General features: G+C 40.9%; 1 long non-coding RNA gene across 1 annotated transcript in view; it reads left to right on the top strand.

Moving 5' to 3' along the window:
• Positions 1-6054, top strand: part of LOC136406071 (uncharacterized) — a 180419-nt gene extending 174365 nt beyond the window's left edge. Inside the window, exon 4 of the long non-coding RNA XR_010751620.1 lies at positions 6020-6054. This is a non-coding gene — a long non-coding RNA (uncharacterized lncRNA). The remainder of the gene's footprint in view (positions 1-6019) is intronic.
• Positions 6055-18179: the final 12125 nt, after the last annotated feature.

Raw genomic sequence — 18179 nt, 5'->3', positions numbered from 1 at the left:
TTCAATTTCCTTGGTAATATATTCTTTGTGTTCATTGAGTTGTTTTCTGATCTCCCTATATTGCCTTTCCGTGTTTTCTTGTATATCTCTGAGTATTTTTAAGATTTCTATTTTAAATTCTCTGTCATTTAGCTCCAAGGCTTCCAATATGTTAAGTCTTTTCTCCATAGATTTTTCCACATCTATTTGTGTTACCTCTCTTTCTTTTGTATCCATAATATTCGATTTCCTCTTTCTTATTGGCATCTGAGGGTGGTCTTGTTGATAGCACTAATTAGAATTAATAAAGAGTAAAAAGTAAAAAACAAAAAAAAAAAAAACAAAAAAAAACAAAAAAAAACAACAAAAAAAAAAACAAAAAAAAACAAAGGGTAAAACACCCCACAAAAAAAAGCAGTAATAATTTATTATTTTCCCCTTTTTTTTTCCTTTGTTCTCCTTCCCTCCTCTCCCCTCCTCAGGGAAATATCGTGCCTATAATGGAGGGCCTGGTTTGCGGTGAAGAGTTCAAGGGGGCAAAAAATATAAAAAAAATAAATAAAAAAAATAAAAAAATAAAAAAATAAAAAAAATAAAAAAAAGGAAGAAAATCTTAGACAAGCATAAGTTGATCTGCCTGCGGGTGACGGTCAACCAAGAGATATAATGAGAGTGACAAGAGGAAACCAGAAAAAAGGACAAAAAAAGGAATAATCAAGAAGAAAAAATAAAAATAATAAGTAAAAATACGTTGTATTAAGTGGAGCAAAGACCAAATACAATGGAGACCTTGGGTTGGGAGGACCCAAAATGCCACAAAAACAAACCAACCAGAAAAAAACTAAAACAAAACCGAAAAAGAAAAACAGAGCCAAAAAAAACCTTGAGTCCCAAATTAACTAATTTGTTCGTGATTGAGGATTAAATGGGAGGAAAGTAAAACGAGAAAAGAAAAAACGAATAGAAAGGAAAAAATAAGAAAAAGAGAAAAACGAAGGAAGAAATAAAAAAGGAAGAGAAAAAAACAAAATAAGGCAAAAAAAAAACAAAAGAGGAGAGAGTGAGAATTAAGTGTCCTGGAGTATAACCCCAAAGGAGGGTGAGGATGAAGAAGAGAAATAAAATGTAACACTTATGGGTAGTGTAGTTCAAGAAAAGGGAAGCATAAGATGGGCAGAGAATAGAAGGACTGAGGTGGAGGAAATAAAGGCAATAAGATAGAAGGAACAAACAACAACAACAACAACAAAAAAAAACCAACAAACAGTGGAACAAGCTGCAAAGTCTGTGGATTTTTCTTGATTTTGAGATGTCAATCTCTTCCTCCTTCTCCTCTCTCCCTCTTCCCGGTCGGCGACTCTGCACCCCAGGCCCTGCCCCTGCGCCACACCCAGGCAGGGACTTGCAGTTGATGGGGTTCTATGGCAATGTCACACAATTGGCTTTAGTCTTGTTGGTAGTCAAGGCCTGCCGGCGTCTGCAGGGTCTAACGACGAGAGAGTTCGCCTTCGTGGATTCTCTCTCCCAGTCCCCCCCTCCCGAACCAGCAGCCTGGCGATCCAGCCACAAGGCTGCCACTGCTTCTGCCTGGGGAGTAAGAGACTCAAAGAGCTGGGAAATCCCCACTCTATCCCCACTCAGTGCAAGGCTCTGGGAAGGGCTCTGACAGTCAGGGCCTCCAGTGTAATCAGGCGGGGGTGGGAGTCAATTGTTGTCAAGGTGATTGTTCAGCGCCTAGCATTCCGTTGGACCTCTCAACCCAGGCTTTCCACTCTTTGTAGCCTGTTTTGGCCGGTAAGAAGAGGCACTAGTCTCTGCTTGCGACTAGTGTGGTATAGATCTTATTATCTGCCAAGTCCTTCTTGTTAGCGTTTATCCCTGAATCTGGAGGCTCTATCAATCAGAAGTTGCCCCCGCCCCTTTAGCGAGAGGCACCAAAAAATATTACGCCTCTTGTCTTGGGTCGGTGAACTGAGAGAGATCTTATCAATTAGAACCGAGGGTGCGCAGATTTCACGGGTTAAGTTAATTTTAGTAATTGGGTCGCAGCTGTGCTCCCGAAGGTATTTCAGGCTGCCTGCGCGCGCCCCTCCCCCAGCGCTTGATTGTTAGCTTGAATGGCTGGGTGAGGTGCCCCGCCCGCGGAGAGAATCTCCCAAGTAGGGAATACCGCCCTGGGGCCTCTCCCGCTCCCCGTGCGCGGGCCGCTGGGAACGTTAGCGGTGCTCGGTCTGCAATGCTCGGTCTGCAACCAGACCGGGAGCGCGCCAGCGGCTGCTTGCCGCTCGCCCTGCAACCGACCCGGGCGCTGTTCGCGGCGGCTGGCGGCAGCGGCCGGCAGCGGCTTCCGAGTGCGGGATGACTTACCACAGGCGCACTTTCTCGCGGCTTGAATGAACGTCCCTGCGGTAGCTTCCTCCACACCCTCGTCTCTCAGATTCGAGTGATAACAGTCCTTTTGCTTTCAGTTTGCTCCGAAGATAAATTTTCCTGTTTCTAGTTGATAAATTTGTTGTGATTTTGGGGAGATCTGTCGGACGCGCTGCTCACGGCGCCATTTCCGTGACGTCACTCCTGTAATCTTTTCTCACATGATCTTTTTTCTCTGTTTCCTCATCATGGTCTTAAGCCTGTATTTTTCAGGCTGACTGAACTTCTGATATTTCCTAAACCGCATCAGTTTTTTTTTCTTCCTCAAGGTATTGGCTCTTGCTGTACCTTCTACCTGCAACTTCCTGGCATTATGCACAGTCTTTCCTCATTTTTCAGGTATTACTTTTAATGGAAATTTCAAAGACAGGCTTTCATAATTACTCCGTCTAAATTAGCTCTTAGGCAATTTTTCTTTATAAATAACTCCCTGTTACTTTGTGCTTTTTATCTCAATGTGTAATTATTTTGTTTATTTATTTGTCTACTATTATTTTATTCTCTACCATTGAACCTGTTCCACAGAGTGGAGGTAGACTACAGGAACCCGGCCTTCCTTATGCACTGTTAGATCTTCATTGCAGAGTGAAGTACCCAGCTCAGGTAGCTTCTGAGTAAACAGTGATCAATGGCATGAATGAAAGAATAAATGCCATTATTTATTATGCCATAAGAAGTCATTAAAAGTGCCAGTTTCTTCTCTTTCTCTTCTTCAGCAAAAGCTACAAGGAAGATTTCACTCCAATAAAGAACTTTCTGATTCTATGACAATCTACATATCTATGTCAGATCAATTTTCTAGTACCTTCAATTACCTATGTCCCATAGATGCCTCAAAATCAATGTATGTAAATGCACAAATTACTATGTCTCCAAAGCTGTTTCTGTATTTCAAGTCAGGGTGGATAGCACCTCTTAAACATGACTAAGTCTGACCAATTCTTGCTCATTGATATCTGTTGTAGTCCTGGCTGTGTAGACCAGTTGGTTAGAGCATCATCTCAACATGTCAAGGTTACATACAGGGTTGATCCCCAGTCAGGGCACATACAAGAATCAGCTAATAAATGCATGGATAAATGGAAAAAACAAATCAATGTTTTTTTCTCTCTTTTTCTCTAAAATCGGTAAATTAAAAAAAATTTTTTTTTAATATCTGTTTTGTCCATTTTCCTCTTCATTTCTATTATCCCGTGTTTATTTTGGTTTCTCTTAACCTGAAATAAATTCCTACTTGGTTTTCTGCTTCCAGCTTTATTTCCATTCTGATTATTCTCCATTATGCTCTTTAAGATAAGTCTTTCTAAAGTACAAAACTGATAAGTTTAAAACTCTGTTTACCATAGGAACAAAGTTCAAATTCTGTGGCTTGATATAAGGAACCACCATAAGTTGATTTTTATCTCTCTGGCTCCAATTCTCAGTGCTTCCGCCTTTCTCTATCCTTAAATTTGTCTTGTGCTTTTGTCTTCAAAATTACACACTGCTCACAAAAATTAGGGGATAGTTTATAGCTTCATATTCATTTTGAAATATCCCCTAATTTTTGTGAGCAATATACTTGCAAGTCTCTGATCTTGCTACACTCTTTTATGTTCATGCCTTTGTTCATCCTCCTCCATAGGCCAAGGATACCCTTTTGCCTGGCGAGAGTCTCTATTTGTCTCTCAAAATTTTACTCTAACAACAAAATTTTACAAAGTTTTGATCCTCCATGGAGAAACTGACTCCAGTTAAATGTGGAATGTACTATTTTCTGAGATATTATGTTACTGGTGCTGTTTTAGAACTAATGTTAAAAGAATTGAAGAGATTATTGAGCCAGTTGGTAATTCAAGTCCCCTCATATTTTTAGGCTCTAGGAAATTGAACCTCAGCATATTATTTTAGAGTCACAATTAAAATAGATTGAGAAAGGTATGAACTGGACCTGCAGAAAATCTCTTTTAAATGGATTAAGATGTTTCATAACACTAATATCAATGACCACTGTATTTCTTAATTCTATTTAAAAAAAATAAAATTAACTTGAAATTTAAAAGAAAATTTTCTAGTGCCAAAAAAGAGAATAAATTCAAATGAGGATTTCAGCCACAGCTATAAGCCCTACACATTGGATACTGGGATTTTAACAACCTCCAGGGAATCATAGATGGAGTCTAGGGTCCAAGAAAGTTAGGAAGCTGGAATTAAGCTGGTCAGACCATGAAAATGGAAATAGAAAAGCTTTTTCACTTCCAGAAATTCAGCAGTAAAGTCACTCATGTGGGACGCTGAGTAAGAAATATGTATAAAATGGTACCTATAAGAAACCAAAGGGCAGCATTCAGCAAAGCTATTGTAATAATCATAACCTGCATGTCTTTTTCCATATATACAACTGTAAACCTACTTTTACCCACCCCTGTATGTTTTAACAATAATCACAGTGAAAAAAAAATAGAACCCATAATAAAAGAATATGTCTGTTACATACATATGTCTGTATGTAAAATGAATAGGCAAATTTGAAATAGATCTTAATAAAACATTCAAAAAAAATTTAAGGTATTTCATCATTAAAATTAAAAATTTATTAAATGAGTAAAAAAGTAAATTAGACATGGCCAAAGAGAAAATTAGTGAACTAGAAGATAGTTCTTACAAAATTATACAGAATAGAACAGAGAAACAAAAATATAAAAAATATAAAAGAGCCTGACTAGGCAGTGGCGCAGTGGATAGAGTATCGGACTGGGATGTGGAAGGACCCAGGTTTGAGACCCTGAGGTCATCAACTTGAGCGTGGGCTCATCTGGTTTGAGCAAAAAGCTCTCCAGCTTGGACCCAGGTTGCTGGCTCAAGCAAGGGGTTACTCAGTCTGCTGAAGGTCCACGGTCAAGGCACATATGAGAAAGCAATCAATGAACAACTAAGGTGTCGCAATGAAAAACTGATGATTGATGCTTCTCATCTCTCTCCATTCCTGTCTGTCTGTCCCTATCGATCCCTCTCTCTGACTCTCTCTCTCTGTCCTTGTTAAAAAAAAATAAATATATATATATATATAAATATATATAATATATGAGAGGCTAATACAAATAAAAAATAAAATGATAAAATTTAATATATATGTTTTATATATCAATATATATAATACATATGGCTAATATATCAAATATATATAATATATGAGAGGCTAATACAAATAAAAAATAAAATGATAAAATTTAATATATATGTTTAAGAAGAATTCCAAAATGGCCAAGAATATAGAGAGTTTGGGGAAAACAATATTCAAAATAAATAATGGATAAGTATAATCCAGTGTCAGAAGAGAGATCAAATAGAAAAAGTAAATTACAAATAGAAAAAGTAAATTACCTAAAAAGGAAGTGTCCTTTTGCTAATAGCAGACTTTACATCGAAAAAGATCTTGTAGTCATATCTTTTAAATTCTGAGGGAAAATAAATTTTATTTTAAGTATTAAGCCCAAAGAAATTATCACTCACTAATGAGGGTAAGAATAAAGACATTTTAAGATAAGCACTAAGAATATTCATCACTCATAGACAGACCTGCACTAAAACAACATACAAACAAACGCCAAGAAATATATTTATATTTCAGAACAAGAAAGATGGATCTCAGAAAGGAGAACTGGAATGCAACTGTAATAAACTTATGTCAAGTATGTATGCTAACAATTTAATGGTAACCATTAAAAAAAATAGATGTCAAATGTTTAACTTCTCAAATGCTTCTCTAAAGATATCTAGAGGCAGGATGGAATGTGTGAGACAGCAGAAATATATCTGGGCTGAATTACTAGCTGTGGGACTTGAAGTATTCCATTACTTTTCTGCAAAATGAGAAGATTTTGAATTATTTGCCCTTAAGGCCTTGTCTAGTGTGATTTTACTATCTATGATACCTGAAATTATTAAACAAGAATTTATACTTGTGGAAAGAGAATATCTTAGAATCAATCGTAGATAGTCAAAATTGTAAAAGATCTTTTTTTTTTTTTTTCATTTTTCTGAAGCTGGAAACAGGGAGAGACAGTCAGACAGACTCCCGCATGCGCCCGACCGGGATCCACCCGGCACGCCCACCAGGGGCGACGCTCTGCCCACCAGGGGGCGATGCTCTGCCCATCCTGGGCGTCGCCATATTGCGACCAGAGCCACTCTAGCGCCTGGGGCAGAGGCCAAGGAGCCATCCCCAGCGCCCGGGCCATCTTTGCTCCAATGGAGCCTTGGCTGCGGGAGGGGAAGAGAGAGACAGAGAGGAAAGCATGGCGGAGGGGTGGAGAAGCAAATGGGTGCTTCTCCTGTGTGCCCTGGCCGGGAATCGAACCCGGGTCCTCCACACGCTAGGCCGACGCTCTACCGCTGAGCCAACCGGCCAGGGCTGTAAAAGATCTTAAAGGTTATCTAGTCCAAGCTATAGTTGATATCTTAATCTCCTCATTGGTAGGAAATACATATTAACCTTGAATATTTTATTTGCCATAGCCCATATTTTAATTTCCTTTTTTTTTTTTTTTTTTGTATTTTTCTGCAGCTGGAAACGGGGAGAGACAGTCAGACAGACTGCCGCATGCGCCCGACCGGGATCCACCCGGCACGCCCACCAGGGGCGATGCTCTGCCCACCAGGGGTGATGCTCTGCCCCTCCAGAGCCACTCTAGCGCCTGGGGCAGAGGCCAAGGAGCCATCCCCAGCGCCCGGGGCCATCTTTGCTCCAATGGAGCCTTGGCTGTGGGAGGGGAAGAGAGAGACAGAGAGGAAGGAGGGGGGGGGGTGGAGAAGCAAATGGGCGCTTCTCCTATGTGCCCTGGCTGGGAATCGAACCCGGGTCCCCCACACACCAGGCCGACGCTCTACCGCTGAGCCAACCGGCCAGGGCTTTAATTTCCTTCTTAACATACTCCTAAATGTTAATTCTTAGGGAAGTGATGTTGGGGGCAGGGTGGGCAGGGGAATCACTATGAGGCCTTTCCCAAGTATACTGCTCACAAAAATTAAGGGATATTTCAAAATGAATATGAAGCTATAAAAATATCCCCTAATTTTTGTGAGCAATGTAAATGAAATTGATTTCCTTCTGACAGTTAGATGTGGAAGTCTTCTGCCTGTGGCTCAAGTTCAAGGTTGGGGAAGTCACTTTGGGAGTACAATAAATAGCTCTCACATCTGCAAGACTATGTTGTAACACCAAATTGAATCTATTAAGACTGCTAAGTTTTTCTTAGAAGAGATCTTTGTGATGGAAGAGGGCTGCCTGCCCTCCAAAACCTAGAAGAGAGGGAAAGTCCCAAGAGCACACTCCGGCCATATAAGCTCTGATGCTTCCTGACGGAACCTGCAAAGCCCCAGAAGGTATTGGTGGTGCTACAGTATGAGAGGTAGTCTTAATTCTCAGAGCTGCTGAGAGAAGCTTTAATAGTGACAAGGAACTCAGAAAACATGAGGCATGTGGGAGGCTACAGAAGTCAGGTGGGAACCACAAAGGGGAGGAGACAGTAGAATATACTATATTTCCCCATGTATAAGATGCACTTTTCCTGAAAACTTTGGGGTCCAAAAACTGGGTACGTCTTATACAGTGGTTGTAGGTTTTTTTTTACTTACATTTCCTACTTTTTTGTGCTTGTTTTTGCCCTCGTTGTTGAAGACAGTGATTTGTCATCAGACACAGATGAGGACAAGCTAATGGATGGGAGTTTTGACAGTGATGAGGAGTTGTATGAATTTCATGATAAATAAAACTTGAGTTCAATAACTTTATGTAATACATATTTTTTCAAATTTCGGGCCCCCAAATTAAGGTACGTCTTACACATGGGAGAGTTTTATATATGGGTAAATATAGTACTTTGCACAAAGACTGCTTGCAGATGGGTCATCTTATACGTGGGAAGGAGAGATCCCAATGGCTCTACTCACTCTTTACTTTTCAAACATTAATCATACTCTGAAAGAATTGCTTTGTATCTTCATTTAACAAATTTGAATCTCGTCTCTTTGTACAACCTAGAAAAAGCATGAATAATTTTAATAAAACTGTTGCTTTCTATAAACATGGGGGTGCGTTTCTCTTTTTGAAACAGTGCTATGATGTTCTTGGGGTATATTCCTAAAAGTGGAATAGCTGGGTCAAAAGGCAGTTTGATTTTATTGTTCACAATAATAAAGATCTGGAAACAGCCCAAGTGTCCATCAGTGGACGAGTGGATTAAAAAGCTATGGTACATATATACAATGGAATACTATGGGGCCATGAAAAAGAAGGACATCTTACCTTTTGCAACAACATGGATGGACATGGAAACTATTATGTTAAGTGAAATAAGCCAGGCAGAAAAAGAAAAATATCATATGACCTCACTCATTTGAGGAATCCAATGAACAATGTGAACTGAGGAACTGAATTAAGACAGAGGAGGGATCAAAGGCACCAGAGGAAAAGAGGACAGAGGAAAAGGGGATGAGAGGATGGGATAAAGCTGAATGGAAGGGGGAGGGCACTATGGGAAGGGGGAAAGGAAGATGTTGAAGGAAATATGAGGGAGGGGGCGTGCTTTCACGGCAACACTAGAATCTATGTAAACACAATAAATTAAAATCAATAAAAAAAAGTTTTGAGATAATAACAAAAACAAAAACCAAAAACAAAACTGTTGCTTTCTCCCATGGTATCACATAGCTATTTGATCAGATTTGAATAGCACTGCTCCTAAGGATGAAACTAATCGGCTATGTTTATGGACATAATTGTGGATGTCTTTACCTGTTGTTTTCCTCTGACAATGAAATTATTCTGACTCTTTAGTTACCTTGAATTGAATTGATTCTCACCCATAGATAAGGTTGTAAAGGAAAATTAGGGATCTTCTAAGATTCTTACTTAGCCAGGAGGATGGCGACATGTACCCTGTAAAAGGAATTTATTTAAAGACAGATAAAGTCATTTAGGACCAAAGGAGCAAAAAAACACAACAAACAAACAAAGAAACACTGATTTATTTTCCCAAAGTTATTCTTAGAAAAGACCTACAAACTGGTTTAAATCTGGTATTTGCTCAAATTATAAAATTTAACTTGTTATTGATTGAATCAAAGATCTAAAATGTCTGAATAAAAGGCTTTTTTGTTTGTTTGTTTTCAAAGAAATCAATCTTGAAAATTTGTTGTGAGCTTGGTAAAATCCTGGTGGTTTGGTTGTGAGTTTTTAACCAGTGGCCTCAGGCTGCCTAAAATATGTGTAGTCCATTCCTTCTTCTCACTCAGGTTTCATACTTCTTTCTGACTTGAGAATGCCACAGGTATGGAACTTCAGAGTTCTCCTAACCCACTCTCGCCTGCATAGGAACAATGAAAAGTGTCTATGTATCAGTTCTCGCTGATTTTGTTCCACTAGTTTTCTTAGGTTTGCCACATCTTGCTAATTTTCCAGAGGGAGATAGCCAGTCTGCACCTAATCATGATATTACTGGCTCTTGGATGTCACTTGTCCCTGCTTAACTACAGGAGAATGTAGACCCTTCTCTCCTACCATATTATAGTGAATGGAACTCAACTCAAGGAAAGGAGAGAAGTATTGCTACCTTTTATATACATTCATGGTAACCACAAGGAATATTTAACATCAACCAAATGAAAGGCAGGATTGTTGCTAATGCTATTAAAATGATTGTCAGTTCCTGGCTGATAAAAGGCAACATTTAAAATAAGGAAAGGGCGTCAGTCCTGTCTTCATGTACTCACAAAATATGGAAAAGATTAGTGACGTAAACACTTTGGAGATATTTCCTACTAGGGGGATTTTTTTTGTTTGTTTTTTGGAACTTTTAAAACTGACTGAGATTGAAAGGAATTTTAGCTATGATTATTTGAAGCATCTCACATAAAAAAAAGTGTCATTGCTCCTTGGGAAAGATGCATGAGATAGACATTTATTTGATGTTTTCCCATCAATCTGCCTTCTCTTTAAATCCTAGCCTCTAATGGGAGACTTAGCCCTTTAGTCATAGCATCATTTTTCAACCACAGGATAAAGTGATGACCAGTCAAGTGTTTGGGTGGTACGTTCTTTTTCCTAAGACATGATATAAAAATGTATGGAGAATGATATAGATTTTATTTTTGCAGGTGGAAGGAAGTTCTTTTTCACAGTTGAAAAATGATGCCATGACTAATATGACATCATTTGGTTCCCCACAAAGTCGGCTCTTCTGCAAATTTAGGAAAAGGCAGCTGTGAGAGAAGCAACAATCTTTCCAACCATTAAAGCTAAGCACACTTTGGGCCTGTGAAAAGCATCTACAATTAAGAGGGTATGTAGGACTGCTAATACCTGAGGACCTCACACTATGCTAATAGCTGAGGACACTATAAAATCAAATGCAGACACAAAGGATTCCTTGATTTCTTTTGAGCATTTTCATGCCCTGCTGCCAACAACTGACAGGGGACTCTAGGGTCATCTGCTCCCCACCAGCCCTGGCAGACATCAAAGCCCATGCTGCACCCTAGGATGCCACCTCCCCAAGGGTCTCAGTGCAGACACCATTCTTAGCTTCTCCTACTGACTTCTTAATTTATATAAATGAATACTTTCTTCCTCTTCTGCCATCAACACGAGTTATATCCAAACAAGGAACTTAAGAGTGATTCGGGAGTAGGGAAAGAGTACTTCTGCCTTTGGAGCAGAAGTCTGTGCTCCCCAGGTGCATGAAGGCCAGATTTAAGGCATGCATTTAAATCCTGAGTTAGGTGAGTTTCCCCTGGCAGGGACAGCTCCTCCTCCTCTCAGCTGTCACAGCCTTTCCCAGGATGCTGGGCCCTCTGTACCCTGCGGGATCTTCCGGTGTTTCTTTTCATTCATTTTGTGGTGCTTGGACCTGAGCTGGGACCTCTATCCCAGGTCAGTGAGCACCTTCACAGAGGGTGGGCTAAGGATTGGGACTTTAACCTGGTCTCTTAGCAGCTCTAGTAAAGTTTTGGTGGGGAAGAAGGATGAAATCGATGGCTAAAGAAGGCTTGGGAACTCACAGCAGACCTCCATTAGCCATGCTCCCCCTGACCCAATCACCGTGGATAAGTGACAGTCGGCTGAGTCACACCACTTCCTGGGGTCTGAGGGAGACCAGAACACCAGGGTCAGGGGCCTCATAAGTGCTTTCTCATGCCTATCAGGTTTCCCGAATGCTCTGTTTCCACCCTTTTGGCATTTCAGAACAGGAATGTCTTCTTGTGCATATTTTCTAAAAGAGGTGTGTGAGTGCTAAAATTTCACTTTGCCCTCTGCAGTCAAGTTCACTTAGTCTCGGGACAGGTCTGGTCTTGCTATGCCTTCCTGAGCAGCAGAGAGCTTATGTTTCCCACTTAATTCTGAGCGTTTTGGCCACAGGGGTTTAGCCAGGGGGGAGGCTAGGACTGGTGGGAGAGTGAAGGAGTCTGAGCTGGGAATACCACCACCAAGGCAGTGCCTGGGCGGCGTCCCGAGCGTGTGCCCAGTACCAGCAGGTACAGGCTGCAGGTACAGGGACAGGACGAGGGGTCCAGGGCATGAGAGGTGATGATGACCCCTCCAGGCAGGCTGGCTCTGAAAGTTGCATCATCAGTCACTCCGAATAGCTCTGGCTTGGTAATTGCAAACGGCCTTTAAAAATTTCGGACTATAGCTAACTTGTCTGCACCAATTATGTTAAATCCTACATGAGCCTGTCCCAGAAAGTCTGCTGAGCCGAGCGTGTCAGTTCTCTTGCCAGCAGACATCACACCAGACGGAGTCTCCCAAGGCCACTGAGAGACCTTGATGTTCTCTGGAACCTCAGGGAACAATGGGATGTCACCTTGTAGTCAGAAGGCTTTGCCTATAAACAGGGCACTTGAGGGTGGCATTCTAAGAGCAACTGCAAGGTGGGAATGTAGCAACAGCTGGGACACCCAGAGGTACCAGGGAAGTCCTAGGGGAGCTCACAGCTCAGTAAGGCCCTCCTCTGGCTACTGTGACACTCTCAGAGCTACTTTAGAGTTTCCTAAGACCAGAAGAAGCTCACCATCTCAGACAGCCAACTTTTACTGTGTGCCTACCTTCTATCATGTAAATGATGCACAGCTCGCTGTTCCAGATGTTAATATGTCAAAGATAGCATGGCCGGCCCTCAAGAAAGTCACAGCCTGACCTGTGGTGGCGCAGTGGATAAAGCATTGACCCAGAATGCTGAGGTCGCTGGTTGGAAACCCCAGACTTGCCTGGTCAAGGCACATATGGGAGTTGATGCTTCCTGCTCCTCCACCCCCTCTCTCTCTCCACTCTATATAAAAAAAAAAAAAAGAATGAATGAAAGTCACAGTCAAGCACAGGAAAATACAAATTCATGCATGATTTATATCTACACACACACACACACACACACACACACACACACACACTGCCGTTATGTCAATCTTGTGTATAAACTGATATGCATTTCCTAGCAGCTTCTTCTCTAAAGCCTCATTTTTAAGTTATTTTAAGTAAGTTTATAATGCCTTTGAATACCATGGCCACGGGATATGTTTCCTGCCTCAACTCTTAAATCTGGTCACTCAAAGGTTATTGTGTCCTTTGATTAACCCTTGACTTGGTGACTGACTGTTGTCTTGGCCTATTTCCTTGGAATTCAAATTTTTGGTCTTCCCGAGCCTTTCTGCCTGCAGGACTCCAGCTTCCTTTTCTCAATATTTTGAAGCTGCAGGTCCATGTCTTATTCTTCAATGTCAAGACCACATCCATGGAAGAGCAGAGCCTCTGATCCCCTCGGGTTTAGGGGAAGGGAGGTTGGGCCCTTGTGAAAATCACTCAGATTCTCTGGGCCTCAGTTTGTCATTTGTACAAAAACAAGCAGATACAATGTCATCTAAGGTTCCTTCCAACTCTACAATATTGGAATTTTATAGAAAAGTAAGATAATGGTCAAATTAGTGGTAACAAAATTTTGAGAAAAGGATAAATCTCAGAGGACTGGATGAGCCAGGGGAAAGTTCCACAGAAAGTGTGCTACATAACTGTGATTTTGAAGGATGACTAGACTGAGGCAAGTTAAGGAGGAATTGAGGGAAGAGACAGTACACAGGTGCAAGGCCAGGGGCCACTGCCGTCATGGCCATATGCATGCAAGTTCTCATTGAATTCGGGCAGATGGTGAAGAAACAATGGAGCCAAAAAATGGTGGGCCATTCCTCGATTAAAGTCTCGTACTGGCCGACGAGCAAACACACAGTGCTCCCAAAGCCCTGACACATTCTCCAGTTCCACAACCAGGAGAATCTTCTCCAGTTTCTCCTAGAATCAAAGGCCCCACCAGTCTTAGCAGAGCTCACAAAGCCCTCAGCTCTGGTTCCCCATCTGCCCCACCTTCTCCTCTCTGTCAACATGGCTTCTTCTTCAGCACCCTGTATTCTCTCTGCTCTCACTCTTTAAACATGTTTTCTCCCTGCCTCTTCTCCTTCTTCTCTGCTCTTTTCAAAACTTTCTGGTGCAAAAACCTCTCCTCCAGCAAACATTAGCAAAACAATGGCCTTTCACAAGCAGGAAGGTAATTTGCAATTTCACAGACCACATACACCTGGCGCTGCCCAGCCTCCAATGTAAACTATAAGCGAGCAAACATAAAAATCATATTTTGCAAACTTATTTGTCTAACAACAGGTAATCAGAGTATGAGCAAAAGTAGACATGAAGCAAGATATGTAGGGAAACTTACTAAACTCGTACATCTATTTGCCTAAGACATTGATGAACAAGAATAGAGCTTGAGGTGGGGCTGCTTATCAAACAAGGGTTTTAAGAGTCATTCCCTTGGGCCTGCATTGGAGAGCTGTTGGAAGGACAGCTGTGAACTGTAATGAGTACTGTAAGCAAGGGAGCCTCCAAGATTGCACGGAGGAAAGTGTTTCCTTACTGGCGGTGCACAGTCTCTCTAGATGACAGCATTCTAGGGAACATTAACTAGCAACAACTCAGGAAGAATTACTCTGCCCACCACCAGACCCAGCTGGTGGGGTTAGCATCTCAGAACAATGATATCACCCCATTGGAAGCATAGGATTTCGTGGGGTGTAATAATTGCGGTGGACAGTGGATCTGATACGAGCTAAGTTTGGCCCAACAGCTGTTGCTTATCGGCAGCAGGTCAGAAAGGAAGACAGATGTCTCGAGGGTGACCTTCTTGAATGAGTGTGTTTGGGAATTTAGGAATTCCCTGGGGGGAATAACGACATGCCATTGCTTGGCAACCACAATGAACAGTGTAGCATTACATACCATAGGTGCAAACAAACCATAAAACTCTTGACAGGATGACTGGAGAAACTGTAGCAGCCAGGTTGGGGAGGCTGGGGAAGAGAAATGGATTTTCTGGAAGAAACGGGAATGGTGAGGGATGGAGAAGGAAAGAAAGGAGGCTACAACTACCTTGGAAGCATTATTAAACACAAAGTGCTACAGATTTATAGAACAGGAAACAAGAGACAAAAACCAAGTACAAAACAGGAATACTGAAGTCCATGCAACATTAGGACTGCAACAGAAATCTGTGAAGACCTCAGCTGTAACCATGGCATTCATTTGAGTGAAATGGAATCATCTTGTGAGGGAGCTACTGGCAACCTGTCTCTATTCTGCATAAAAGGGGATAAATTTCTTGCATCCCAAATTCCATAGGCCACGCTAAACAGTCCTGTACCATATCTTGACCTTAACCTTGGCCAGAGTCTGAGATCTGTTTCTCCTGCAGCATGCCCAGTCTTTAATGAACCCAAAGAAAAGGGACATTGATTCCCCTAACCACCTAGAGATAACAATGCATCTAGAAACTATATGTTAACTTCCATTTATACAAATATTTGTGATCTCACTTTAAATTCTAAACACGTGTGTGTGTGTGTGTGTGTGTGTAAATGAAATTAGCAGGGTAATTCACATTACAGAGAGGGTTTGTCATTTCAAAAGAAGGATATTTAATATGCTATCAAGTTTTCAAATATTCTTCTGTATTTAACTTCTCAGTAACATACTTATTATAAAAATAATGTAAACTTGACTTTCTCTGTTTCGTTTTTCTGAGTAGAAACTATTTTATATGAAAGCATCGTCACTTTTATGTAAAACTCAAAAGTAATATGTATTTATTGCCTCCATAATTTTATTTTTCATTTTAAAGAGTTTTTAATACACTTTTTACTCTTCTTTTCAGAAGTGATTTCACTGATTCAAGAACACCATGTAATTAACAATGTTAATAATCTATTAAACATTAAGTTAGATTTCATTAAGTTAGATTTCCACCTATCATCAAATAATATTGATAGTACATTATACCACCTTACTTCAAAAGTGGGATGCACTGATTTTTTTAAGCTTTAGATAACCACCTGACTTTTCAGTTGGAATATGTCAGGCAGAAAAGATATATTTTGCTCACTTTGTTAAAGATGGCGCTGCCCATGTGGATGGCCATCACCTAGGTCAGTGGTCCCCAACCTTTTTTGGGCCACAGACTGGTTTAATGTCAGAAAATATTTTCATAGACCGGCCTTTAGGGTGGGACGGATAAATGTATCACATGACCGAGACAAGCGTCAAGAGTGAGTCTTAGACGGATGTAACAGAGGGAATCTGGTCATTTTTTAAAAATAAAACATCGTTCAGACTTAAATATAAATAAAATGGAAATAATGTAAGTTATTTTTCTTTCTCTGCGGACCAGTAGCGGTCCACGGCCTGGGGGTTGGGGACCACTGACCTAGGTGATAACATTAATTGCCTTCTTGCTTGGGAAGGGGCATGGTTATGCTAATGTGTGTTGGGGGAGGGCTTTCGTGCCAAAAGGTTTTAAAAGGTGGAGCTAGGAGGCCATTTGAGGAGAGTGATCATGTTCTTGTAGAGAGGAAGAGCCCATGGAGGCAGGGCAGGGGGGCCACATGGAGGAGACAGCCTAAATGGCAGAATGGTGAAGGAGAAGCCAGTTCATGGAGGAGAAGGAGGTGGGGAACAGAGATGAGTAAGACTGGTGAGGTGGAAGCCTTTGATTCTAGGAAAACTCCAATGAGTCAGTGGCTTTGGGAGCCCTGAATGGAAAGGGAAGTGTTTTCCTGCTGTGTGTATTTTCTTGCCTGCTGGGTGCGAGCTAGGATTAAAGGAAAATGGAACACCAGTTTTTGGCTCTGTTGATTCCTTACCACCGGTCTGAGTCAAACCTGAACCTGCATTGGCCAGGCAGCTTTGATGGTGGCCACGAATACTGGCTCTACAGAATAGAAAAGAATGTATGACAAATGAAAATAAACGGTATTATAATAGCAAGCACCTGCATACCTCTTAGTAAGTCTCCAGTATGCAAATGTGCTTTACACAGAGTGACCCATTTAATCTTGGCTACAACCCTGTGAGATGGTTGCAATGTTTACCCTTTTCATGGAACAGGTGAAAAACAGCCTGGGAGAGATTGAATTCCTCACCCACGTTCAGAGCTAGTAGTTAGAGGCAGATCTGGAAATCGTACTCAGGAAGTCTTGTCCTGGGGCTCATTCTCTTAACCACGCCACTCTTCTGCCTCTAGTAGTTTAGGTCGTTTTGTTTTATTTTGAAATTTTTTTCAAAGTAAGTATATAAAGTTTATTAACTGATCACATGACTCTTAAGACCTCTTCCGCTCTCTGTGGAGCGAGTGCCCTTGTCTGGGCCTTTAGATTATAGGATGAACGTCCTGTTTACTCTTTGCTTTTGGTTGCTGAGCTAACATTCACCTCTGTGACACTTTCTAGTATGTTTATCCTTTCTTGTGTCCCACGATTAAATAAGATGACTAGAAATTTAAGCAAGACTGGAACAAGTGAAGACTAGTTCTCATCTTCTCTAGAGTGGTTTGTCCCAACATTTGCGATAACAGAAGAGAGTTTGAGAGGGTGTAAGCATTGCTCCTACTGCACTCTCTTCAGCTTGATTCATTTTAAAGTTTCCCATCCCATAGGCTGAATTCCTAAAAGCAGACAAGCACAGCTAAATGCCTGAGGTAGGTACAGGAGCCTCTATTGTCCATCAACTACTCTAGCATATGCAAATTCTATTTTGACTGTCAAAGGTTTTCTCTGCACTCCTTCTTGCTACGACATTCACATTGCCTTAAGAATGGCACTGTTGCCTGTTTCGTGAGTCCTGCTCCCAAGACACTGGCTACCACTGACTGTGTGTAGATGTCTAATAATAATACTTTTCCTATTCCCTGTTTTTTTAATTTAGTCTGCTGCCCAGGGAATAAAAAAAAAGTGTTTTGTTACAGAAAAATCAATTTCAGGGATGTAGCTTGCGACACAATCTACTATCAGTACTGATACAGTATCCACCCCAATCCCTGCTCTTGAACCTGTTATTTTTTTTATGTTTCTTATCAGTCTTCTTTCTTCATTAAGCAAAAATGGGAAACTATCAGTTGGGCATCTCATTATCCTATACTCTGCTAGTTATAATGCAAATTTAGTTATAAAGCCTAGGTAGGGCTCCTCATCCAGTAGTCCATCATTCAGCTTAACCTATGCCTTACTTTACATTTCTTTAGTTTCACTTCTGCCTTGTTTTACTTTATTTTCTTCAGGAGAGAAAATTATATGGAATGACCTATGTGAGTAAAACATGCTTCCTCACCAAGCATCCTTAATGAAAAAATTAAAAATAACAAACTTAGAAGAGTAGACATAGAGATCGATGGATCTGAACTTAGAGTTAAAAAAAACAACTT

The sequence above is a fragment of the Saccopteryx leptura genome, chromosome 1 (genome assembly GCF_036850995.1).
Source record: "Saccopteryx leptura isolate mSacLep1 chromosome 1, mSacLep1_pri_phased_curated, whole genome shotgun sequence".
Taxonomy (NCBI): Eukaryota; Metazoa; Chordata; class Mammalia; order Chiroptera; family Emballonuridae; genus Saccopteryx; species Saccopteryx leptura.
This window is presented reverse-complemented; position numbering and strand designations above follow the sequence as displayed.